Below are 12,476 nucleotides of genomic sequence, written 5' to 3' on the forward strand. Positions count from 1 at the left end.
TTTTACGTAAATGATTTTTTCTCTGAAAATGCTTTTTGCATTGAAAAAATAAGTTTTTCTTCGAAATAATTAAATGGTTTTGAAAAGAAAAGAGTTATTAAAAAGTAAGGAATTATAAAAAAAATCTATTTATATTTTAAAAGAATCGAGCATAAGGACACGTCGTGCCCTGAGCGCGGCTCTGCGCATTCTGTTTTGAACGCTTGAGATCTGGGCCTTGAACGACATTACAAAATTTGTACTTATGTAAATACGCGTATTTATTTTTTCAGCGCAGTTTATTGCTCTCGCAAGGTGAAACAGCTGTTACAAAAATAAATCAAATCCCTTTTTTTTACCATAATAATTATAATCAGTGACATCAGTAGGTACCTGTAAATATTTTTTACTTGACAATGTTACCCCGTAGGCTTGGCATAGGTATTTCCGGCGATCAATATATCCATAATGCATGCTTTTGATCGAGATAGTTTTAATCCCCGAGATCTGAAATTGAAGAGTTTTCAAGTATGTCGACTTACTCCTTATACGCCTTGTGGCTCGAATGGGAGAACTTTGATAATATCCAACAGGGCTTTCAGCGTTTCAAGAAATCAGCTTGCGCAGCACTTGCGGTAGATACCGATGTGCATCTTCTTCTACCTAACTTTTTGTACTAACTTACACAAAACTAAAATTATGTTTTCAATTTCTTTAATTCTTACACTCCTTATAAATTAAGAATTATTATAACGAGAAATGTGAATTTTTTACACAAGAAGACAAAGTTTTTGACTGCTTAATCGGTTTTTACGACACATTTTCATTAACACCTCGCAAGGCGAAATAGTTGTCTCAAAAATAAATGAATTCAGTAGAATCGCGTGTTGTGTTTTAATTTTTATAAATAATAGTAGATTATGTAATTCCACAAAGTAATGCCTATTCAATAAATAGCAATGAGTACTTTATGTCACTTTGAGTGACAAATATGTTTTCTGCCCGCGGAACTTATGGCGCTATAATTCACGCTACATGTAATTTTGGCGAAAAGTTACTTCATTTAGAAAGACGATTAAGTCTCGAGATTACTGTTTCAATTCTTCAATTGGTTCAATTCGGGCGAGCAAAAGCTCCACACGCTATAAAAACATTGACATTTACAAAATATGCAGAAAAAAAACAACTTCATTAGTTTAAGTACCTGTTTTTTTTATAATTGCGTCATATTTTTTTCGGGTGATGTAAAAGATGTTTTGTAAATTTGTTCTTAAAAGCAATATTCGGTTGGTTTAAGTAATAATTTTATAATTACTTCATAAGTAATATAAATGAAAGTAAAGTCATAAAAAAAACTTAAGTTCATATTTCGATGCAACATCTATTAAATACGTATTAATTTAAAAGTTATAAAAATGTGTTTGCACGTAATACATATGTACGAGTATAAAACGTGCGAGTATTATGCAAAATGATTGGAGTTGTTTGCCCACTATTCGGTTTCCAGTTCGGTATAAACGTGTGTGCGAATATTTACCCTAATATCGGATAGGATATAACTTTTGGCCAAATTTAATGGTATAATTTATATTTGAAGCACTAACTTTGTGATTTTCCATTTTATAATTAAAATGTAACTTTGTTTCAAAATCACTAAAAATAGTAATGTTTATTGTGATTTTGAAACAAAGTTACATTTTAATGATAAAATTTAATAGTAATAAAAATTATGAATTGGTTTGCACATATGCATTTTGTCAATACAAAACGATCCTGTATGGTGTAAAAAATTGGATAACGTTTATCGGTTCTTCCAACGTTTTGCTTCACAGTTGTTTCGTTTTTTTATTTTTTATTATTCCAGCTTGACTTAGTGATGGGTGCAATACTTAGCCAGCCATATATGTTATTTACAACTGTAGTATTGTATAATGAAATTAAAATAATTATTAACAAAAATAAATAATGCAAATAACGGCGAAAAATTGTGGAGAGATGTAATGTCTTTTTAATTTTGTAAGGAGTAAACTTTGAAAATCTCTTTTTACTTTTTACATATACATACGTATCTTAAAAGTTATTTACTCAGCATATTATATCTAAATGTGTTTTTATGCCCTATCCAGTATTCGATGTTTGGCAACATACGCTACTAACCGCATCAGTAATAGAGATAATTATATTATACCTATGATTGATATTATTAAATCGTCCAAAATTGAATTATGTAATAATCCACATCCGTAATGAATAACATCGCACATATTAAATTCATATTTAATATATTTACGAAACGGATCAAATCTATCTATCATATCTTCGTGATTATAATTAAAAAATATCAGTTTTAATGAGATAAATACGAAAAATATTAAAATAGAGTTCTATGCAATAATGTATGTACAAATATACATAATACACACTTAATGAAAATAATTTATCTACTTTTTACACAACATTTTGTAACGATTTTATTTTTTGTTTTAATTTTTGCATGTTCTAGCAAATATTCATATTTTTTAATTTCCATTATGTCTCCATTCAGATAGTGCACAGGGCACCGCATCGGATGGAAACGGTGTTAATTCGAACATTATTTATTAGAAGATAAGGTGATTAATAATGCGATCCAAATTCTTGGATCTAGGATTAAAATATACTCGTATTTATAAATGACGTCAGAAAAGGAAATGGGGGATGAAAAGTAGGTAGAAAAAAAACAGCAATAACGGCTAGGGCACTTGTGGTTGCTTACCTGCACTCATATGATATTGTGTAAATTAGAAACTACTAATGAGTCCCTTCAAGTAATGGTATTTTTAAATATAAATATATTGTACTCTTATTAATTTGGCAACCACCCATAGACATGTTTACGTATTACATTATATGGGCTTTTCACCATTTGTTCTTGACTATCCTCTAAAATTTGTGAAATATTTTTATCGTAAAGCTATAGAAATTCTAAAAAGTGTTGAGTAAAAGAAACAGGAAGAAAGCCAAAGCACCGGTTATTGCATCTGACCGTATTCACGCTCAGGGTGGAGAGAACTGACCAACCCGAGGCTTCCGGGAGGTCACCATCCTTACTCATGAGGGACATGACCAAGAAGAAAATGTTTTTGATTAAATATTTAGTCGTTTTGTGTTTTTAAGTTTCTAAAACTATGCCGGATATCGTAGTCACGATTCACCTTCCTAAAAAAATCCATGCATACGTAACTTGGCGTCTTTTTATTTGAACAAAAAATAACCCAGGAGCGCATCATACCATTACTTTTTTTAATATTAATTTTTATTAGTATCCTCATGGAACGTATACATAATTAGTAGTTTGCAACTAACACAGGCTAGTGCGACTGCGGTTATGTAGCTTCGAGAGACCTAGCCATGGTGCTATTATCATTTTTCTCTTCTATGTTATCTCTTACTTAGTCCTATTCCTTCTTCAATTTCTTTTCCATGTTAGTGTTTCTTACATGTTCCTTTCATTTTTTAAAGACTTTTATTAGTATCCTCATGGAACGGGTACATAATTAGTAGTTTGCAACTAACACAGGCTAGTGCGACTACGGTTATGTAGCTTCGAGAGACCTAGCCATGGTGCTATTATCATTTTTCTCTTCTATGTTACCTCTTACTTAGTCCTATTCCTTCTTCAATTTCTTTTCCATGTTAGTGTTTCTTACATGTTCCTTTCATTTTTTAAAGACCAGTAAAATATCCATAATTTAATAACATTATTCGAGAAGTCTTACATCCGATATCGTCGCTTCTGACAGCGGATGACACCGAATAAAAGGATTGTGGCTATCGCCACGATATGACACCACGGCACGCGAACTTAGGTTATAATTTGACGTATAAAGTTGGATCTACACGATACGAGTAGGTACGAATGATGATATCTCATGCCACTTTTTGTTTGCATTGTTATTCCTTTCATTGTCAGCGCTCAAATTGAATTTATCCATCACTTCTACAATTCTACTTTTTCTGTCCCCATGCGCACCTAATGGTGCATAGGACACTCCGTCGGATCAACGCAGTGTTAATTTGTTGTTTAAACAAAAGAATGTCAGGTTAAGGACCTCGAGGTAATTTTTTTACAAAAATGGCGCAAAAAAAAAATTACTCATTATAAATTTTATATAGGAAAGGAAATAGGTAAAGAAAAGTTGGTTGCTAATAGCTTAAAGTTTTACACCCGTACTTGTACACTGTAATGTGTATTGAAAGATCATATCCCCATATCAATAGGTATGTAAATATATTTTGATTTATGTTTACACATCTTGTCAAAGGGAACTAAATTCATCCCGATGCGATGGGACGTGTCACCGTTACTAGCAGTACCATCCCTACTCCCGACAGCCTAGAAAATCTCCCGATATACGATGTGAGTGAAATCTCTATCTCTGAATTTGAAAACCCGTAAACAAGGTTTTATCTTCTATGAAAATGTCCCGACCGGATCCCGGGAAACTATGGGAACCCTACTAAAGACGCTCTCGAAATGTACAATATGTAGTACGTACCTACACCAATCACGGCTCAATAAATCGTATTCAATTTCAATAATTCTAAGAAATATGATATTTATTTATTGGCGCAACATTACTGGTATTTTTATCAAACCTTCCGAGAAATTTAAACATTGGGATATATTGGATATATTCGGTCGCGTGTTTAACCTTCCACTGGGAATTTCAGATTAGCTTGTGGTCGTTTTCGTACTCTCAACATGTACTTTACAATAAAGAGAATGCATAATTGTCGTTACATCGAAGTAGTTAACAATTGTAGTTTGTTGTGGTTGGTACGGGATTTGCTTCAGGAGCACACTTCTAGTCTCGTAATGAAAGGGCATCAAACTTGCTTGTAAGTGGATCTCTAACAATACCCATTGTACAGACCTATTGGCTGAATCTGGTCCGCGTGGAGCCGAGTCATAGTTATCACCCAACACGAACTAGAAACAAGGAAGAACCTGACAAGTTGCAGGAATGTGCTACAAAGAAGATAATAGATGCACCACATTATGTGTGCGGTATGCGTGTATAGAGCATGCTCTTGTACCGACTTCGAATAATGTATTGTTGTTATAGAAATTCATCCATTTTACTATCTTACCGTCCTCTGAATTAAAAACAAATATTCAACATTTGTGTAGGAAAAATTCCGTAGTTGTCAGTATTTTGTAGTTGACGAGATCCACCAATAATGGAATATGATTGCGTCGTATTCCATTATTGGTGGATCTCGTTCTCGAGGATAATTCTTTGGATAAGTTCTCATAACCTTGGCTCGCGAATTTATCGATTTTAATGCCTTAAGTTTTCGTAGAAATCCGATTCATATACGCAAATTGGTTAAAATCATTTTGGTTTACACTGTCAATCTGCTTAAAATGAATATGCACGTGACCTGAAAAAAAATGCGAAGTGTGAGTAGTTTATTTGTAGATCATTATTTATCTGGCGTTTACGATGTTTTGGGAAAGAGTCTCGAGAAAGGGATGTGCTTGTAAGATTATATTCGAAATTTAATACAACGCCATTTACGTACAACAACAAAAGTATAATAAATTTCAAAGTGGTAATAATCAACGGTTTAGCTACAAAAGATTCATTGAGAAAGCAGTATTATCACATGTTTACCATACCAGTGTAGAAATAGCCAGTGGACAATTATTTTATATTTCGAATACCTATACCAGTTACACTTTTGACCTCGAGAGGAATGCCAGTCGGCTGTACAATATACCAGACCCCAGACCTCTGAACGCCATTAATCTCTAGTCTGAATGCAAACTGTAAAACGAAGTCATAAATACTTAACTATTGCAAATGAAACCTGAATACGACAAAGTTATCATATAAATTATCTTGAAAATGCTGCCTTTTCGCTTATCTATAAATTTCGTATTAAACTCTCCGCAATGTTGCGTGTGAAGCTTCCTGCGTGTGTTTGCAAATGCTTGCATTTTACGTTATCATTATTCCGCCGTTGGCGTTGTACAGTTTCGATCTCCGTTATTTCTTTGAAAATCTGAGGGATCATAATGGATAACGGTAATCAAAGTACGGATCGAAATCTTTTGTTCTTGACAATCTGTATTATTCTTTATTGTTGCAAAATGTGTACTCGATTGAAGCGCCCACTAATGCAACCCACCATGTCGTAGATAATTACAACGTGTAAATTGAACCGTTTCAACATGAATGGAGTATAAAAGGTTTTATATCGATACGCATTATCTAAAATGTTTAAATATATCTCAGAAAACATGAAGCAATCTAAAAGCTATTTGTTAGAAAATCGTTGTAACCTAATCAGTCAATAGTAGATGGTCGTTTTATTGGGTGGTTTTGTGACTAGCCATCAAAGTAATTTTCCATAAAAAGTCTGATTAATTCTTCTCTCGTTAACCATCGGAGACGTTGCACCACCCATTATTTTGTAAATTTGTTTTTATGTTGTATTTTTGTAAGTTTACGGACCTGGAAGATGTTAGTCGAAATTACGGAGATAAAGCAACGTGAGTTGTATAAACGCGTCAGAATATAGGTATTTGTATTGTTTCGCTCTTTATTCTTGTACTATTCGTGACTGGGCGTATTATTTATCTGATCATGTTAATGGAATCCGTTCGTCCATTGATGGAGAAAGAGTTGGATTGTTGCCATTTCTACAATTTATGAAAAATTTAAACTGGAGCGCATCTCTCGCACTGCCGGGTCATTAGATTACAGTTATCTGGTTATCTCATCCGAGATGCTTCTTTCGACCTTTTATTGCCTTTTGACCGGAATTTCTCAATTGCGTAAGTATTGTTCTCACGCACTAATCGTCCGCAAAATGGAGTCTCCGCTACATCACATCGCGGTCTGCAAAGCGTGTAAATACCTGCACGTTGTTGAACATGTTACATCCGCAATCCGCTGCACATCGACGGTAACGAGAGTGGCGTGGCTGTAACATTATGTAACGCGAGAAATCGTCGCGATAGGAGACGAATTTCATTAGTGCTTTCGATTAAATGGAAATTAAAAGCGGCACTTATTAGGAAATTACTTGAAAATGCCTAGAAAAATAATGAAAGAAATCTGATACAGTTACGTGTTTTACAGCTACTTTATAATTGTTTTCTTTTCATTGTTGCCAAATCCTAATTTTTTGAACAACTTGTCGAACTGTCGTATTCGACGTTGCTATCTGGAGTAGCTTCGTTCGAATTAGTTTATCGCTTCAGTGGCTTGATGAAATGGTTTCTTTTGATCGATTTGACATCTACCGCTGCATAGTATTACAGTAATAGTAACCATAACCGTGATTTGTAAACGCGAACGATAAAAACGTCTCAGTTATGTATTGCCGGTATAAATGGAGATTCCTATTGCCTACAATTATTATTTAATATTTACATCATACTTCCGAAGGTTAGTTACATAAGTTTTCGGCTATTTTTAATGACAAGTATGTACCTATATATTTTTTGCACTGTTGCTAAACGTTTAATTTTGTTTTGTGTAGACTGATGTCTCAAAGATACCATGCCGGGTTCGATGGTTCGTTCGAATTATTTGACAGGATAATTGTATGAGCTGCTGGAATAATGTTTTTCTAAAGGATGTTCAAGTATTAATTATACATTATAAATGTGCTACTGGTACTTAAGATCTTTTTTCAAAATTACATTAATATTATGCAGTTGTTGGTCGCGCGACGCTCGCGAGCGTCACGATCGACTTACGCAGCCGACCTCATCACTACCTTCTCTCCGTCTCTTACTAGAATATCGAGTAAAAAGGTTCGAATGAACTATGTCTCTGGTTTAGTTACTCGTTCAGAAGATGACTGCGCGACTAATTGAAAGTTTATAATATTAAATCGATAAAAATAAATCCTCCGTGTTTGTAATGTCCAAGAGTAGGTCGCATTTGACGTTAATATTAACATTGATTCATAATTCAACCTTGAAGTATCATCAGATAAGTTTGACAATAAATAATGACCCGTTTGCACTTTCTACGACATTGTTGGGTCATGTCGACGCTGGACCGTGAAAAGGTTTAAGCGTCTTTGAATATTTTTCACGAGAGCTATAGAACTATAATAAATTGATAATGTTTGTATTTTTACGAAAGAAAACTTCGGTTCCTAGTCTAATTAGAAAATATACAACGAAAAAGTCAATTTTATTAAGTATAGATTTGGAAAGCTAAAAAAGTATATAAAATAAATTACCGTAGAATCTAAGAAAAATCATTTCCTCTGTATATTTACAGGGCTTCCGAGTTGTCATCAACTGGTTATAGTGATAACTTTATAAATATTTGTTCCCTCGGGCATCAAATCTAGTATTTATCATTTGGGCATATTCAAATACAATACTGTTTTTAGACAACTCTCCAATACTGACCTCAATCAAACGATGGAAAGTTGAGAACCTGGAACACATCGTGACAAATGACCTGTACCAACTCACTCGGGAAGTAATGGGGGGAAAACGGAGGGCAGAGGAGGTATAGCAAGGAAAATCCTCGCTCTACAACACGAGGCGCGAGGGAGTGAATTGGGATTAAGCGCGCTCATGAGGGTCATGAGGTATCATTCAAGGTTTTCCAGTATTACATCCAACCTTCATATTTTGATATCAGAAGAAGAAAATATTATTTAGAAAGGAAAAATAATATTTCAAATTAAGTTTAACAAGACAGGAGAATTTTAAGCTTCAGACTAATGGCCTTAACCACGTGTAATATTGATTCTTATTTATTAGGTGATTGTAATTATAACGTGATATAGTTTGATGTAATGCCCTGTTCAGAGCAATGACAATCAAAAACAGCTTTTTTTAAAATTAATTTTAGCTTAATTTTTAATTTGTTACAATATTTTGATATTGGAAACGTTTTTTGATAGTATAGATCAACAAATCACTAATCGCAGATTAAAATTGCAAAAAACGTGCTGAACTTGTTTTGTATCTAAAAACGTTTCGTTTTCCAACGTCGATATTTTATATGGTCCTCGGATGAGCGAGTGGGAAGTAGCTCCCGCCGCGGTTCACCGATCACTAGCAGTTCTGTTATTATGGCTTATCGGGTTTTACTATTACAGGAAGTGAGGGTCTTCACTTTTATTTGGCCGCAATCGTCTCCTCGAACAGGTACCTGCGAGCAATTTCTCCAGGTATCGAGATGGGTATCTGGAGACGAGAATCCGTTTCGCCTTCTGAATCTACAGATAATAAATCTGATACCGCGGTATGATGTCTTCGTTTATGATCGATGACGTTTACTAATTAGCCTGTACTCTTTTCCTTTTGCCATGTGTCGCGTTCCCTCGATCCGCTTCTACAGCGCGAACCGTCCGACTCCGTTCCTCGCCATCCAGAGGTCCAGAGCATTGTGTGACTACCCTCCGTCCGTGTACATTCTCAATGATCACTAATTCCCCTGGTATTCTTCTTTTCTACAATGGCAACATGTCGAATAAATGATTTCCCTACAGGTTATAGAAATTTAACTCTATGTATTCTTTTTTCCGATTCATATTTTTACTGTAATTTTATTCCCTTTTTCATATTTTTCAACTTCATTTAATATTTATCAAACCGGTACTTTCTCGCTGAAGAACATTGTTTCATCCTTGCGTCGTAGCGAATTGTCTAACAGCTAACAAAGTACTCGGGTAGCTCGGGTTATTCTTCATTTTAGAGATATACCAAAAACGAGGCTTTTATTTATTTAGGACTTGTTAGTTTAGTTCGGAATACAATCTCCCATACTCCTTTTTTTATCCGAGTTGTTTAGTCTACTTGTTTTTTCATATCATCAAAACCTAAAGGTTCGCTTCATAGATAAATACACATTTACAGACTGCCCTCATATTACTCGCATTATCTCTTTAAAGTTTACTTTTTCTATCTGTTTTTGGATAAATACACGAGGTAACAATAAACCCTTTTTGGAAAATTATTTTGGACATACTCGTACCTCACATTTACACCACGTCGAGTCATATTGTTCTAATCCAAAAATTTTAATGGACAATGATTTTTGTGTTGACTTGAAGGAATAAAAAACTCAAAATTTCACGCATCTCTTGAATTTATATGGCAAACAATCCAACCACTTCGCTGCGGAAGCGGATATCGTAAATTCATCGCCTTTTTAATAATTAAACCACCGCCGTATGTAATGCATCTGTCACTTTGATAGCAACTTCTGACAATCACTCGAATTATGCAAATTTTTCTCATCATATTCTGTTTTTATGTTGCTTTCCTGCGAAGAAATTTTAGTACGTTGTACGTACATTTTCGTGCTTTCTACTTTAAGTGCATCGCGAAGTAGCGCGTGGTTTACATTTTCAAAGTAGAAAGAATAATACATTGTTGTCTCAATGTGCATTCATGTGAAAATATAAAATACAATATTATTTTTCTGCGGTAATTATATCTGCCCGTTCACACGGAAACTCCACGAAAGAGAACAGTATCAACTTCATTCGAAGACACGTTTCTTATCCAAAAACAGTTCGTATATTCGTTTCCTGAATATACTCTTGTGCATGTGCCAATTTCAAGAAGTAAGTCTTGAAATATTATCATTAATAGAAAAAAAATTGAATATCGATAATATTGAAGATATTGATAGAAAAAGTGTCAGTGTGTTCTTTTTATTTATTCTATATACATATAATATACAATTTTCGAGAATTTAGACAATGGATTTTCAATAATAGGCAGAACGGAAAACCAAAACCATATTCCTTCAGTATAAAAATATGTTGTGTCTCCGTTGAGACATCTATCTTCAAATAACTATTTATTATATCGTCCTGCATGACACAAGTGTTAGGTACCCCTATCACAACTGGTTACAAAATTAAAATTATGAGTTTACAAATCATAGTAATATGAATATAAACTCTACTTACTCAATATTCAGAAGTCTTTCCCATATTGAAGTTGGATTCGAACGCGCGTATTTTTTTTTCTTAAATAATGTTAATGAATAACAACAACTTAAACTGCAGATGGTTGTTTACCTCTATCTTGGAAGCCGCACTGTCAAAAAAAGCAGTCTACACTGGTCGTCAGGTTACCAAACAGAGATCAAAACGTGTGTGAAATTCTCCGAAACTTCGAAGCGTGCAAAATGAATAATGAGGAGTGTTCATGTTTTTTGCTCCAATTTTTTCCACAGAAATATCTTCGGTTTAAAAGTGGCAACCTCTAAATATTAAATTATTCGTAGAATCTGCCTTTATCCATGCGGGATATATCGCGCAATAATAAATGACTTCATAATGCCAAGGCATCTATCCGATAATTTTGGTAAATATAACTGTTGAAATCCTGATTATCAAGTTCAAGAATCCAATAAATTACACCGGCCAGAAGTTGGAAGATGTTTCGTAGCGTAGTTAACCTTTCAAATATCACTTTAAGATCAGTATCTGCAGAACAATGACGACATTTAAAGGTCTCTGCGTTTATCTTAGTTCGACGATGGCAACCGCGGGAGGCTGTTTCTGTAACCTTACAATCAAAAGATGTTAAAGAATTCTCGAACATGTTCTATATGTCTGAAATCTTTCAAAATCAATCCTGTGTTACAATTACCTGTATGTTGTATGTGACCATTAGAATGAGATTATTTACATATTTCGATTTATGCAGAACTTCATGCAGTCGATTATTGATAACAGTGCAATATCAACATTTGATCATGTAATATTTAACACGAGTATGAATACGTTACCCTGGTCTGGCATCTGAAACGTAAGACTGAGATATTTAATATGGTGCCCCATGCACAACTGGATACATATTTGCCACACAAAAAAATACAGATAAAAAAATGCCAATGTCTAATCCCCACAGACGTATTAAATACGAGTATTTTAGGTTTTACTCGTTTTATTTTTACTTAACTATTTTTGTTATTATATTATTTGAAAACCTTTATTACGAAAATTTCCTTCTTTACGAGGATTACCTTATGTTGGAAATGGACTTACATTAGTACTCATAGTGTTTTTTTTACTATTCCGTGTATCGTTAGTCTTGTCGCTATCACATTGGATCACATTGCTGCCTTTATGACAAGCCTCGATTGCGTGTTGATAGCGATTTTCTTTTTTCTCAATTTTTCTTTCAAGAAATTCTAACGACAGGCGGCATAGTAACCAAGAAAAACTCTATCAGCATCTGAAAACATGTTATGCAAGTAAATGTAAAGTTGATATAATGCATTCTTCTTCTCTTCTTCGTCAGCTGTCTCTCCATTGCTGGATGTAGACCTCTTCTATTTTTTCCAGACTTCTCTTGTTTGGGCTTTTTCGATCCACTTACTACTCGCTTCGGGGACAGTGTCATCGGCCCATCTTTTCTGAGGCCAGCCTATTCCTTTTTTCATGCCCCATGGTCTCCGCCGCAGATATAATCCATTATAAATATATAATTATAGTTGTACATATTG

At 34.2% G+C, this 12,476-nt stretch overlaps 1 protein-coding gene across 1 annotated transcript in view; it reads left to right on the top strand.

The window, feature by feature from the left end:
- Pgant2 (polypeptide N-acetylgalactosaminyltransferase 2) overlaps positions 1-12,476 on the top strand; it is a 97,740-nt gene that overhangs the window by 57,733 nt on the left and 27,531 nt on the right. The gene's annotated exons all lie outside the window — the stretch shown is intronic.

This window comes from Brachycentrus maculatus, unplaced genomic scaffold, assembly GCF_059751285.1.
Source record: "Brachycentrus maculatus isolate JH-2025_06_01 unplaced genomic scaffold, ASM5975128v1 h1tg000624l, whole genome shotgun sequence".
NCBI lineage: Eukaryota > Metazoa > Arthropoda > Insecta > Trichoptera > Brachycentridae > Brachycentrus > Brachycentrus maculatus.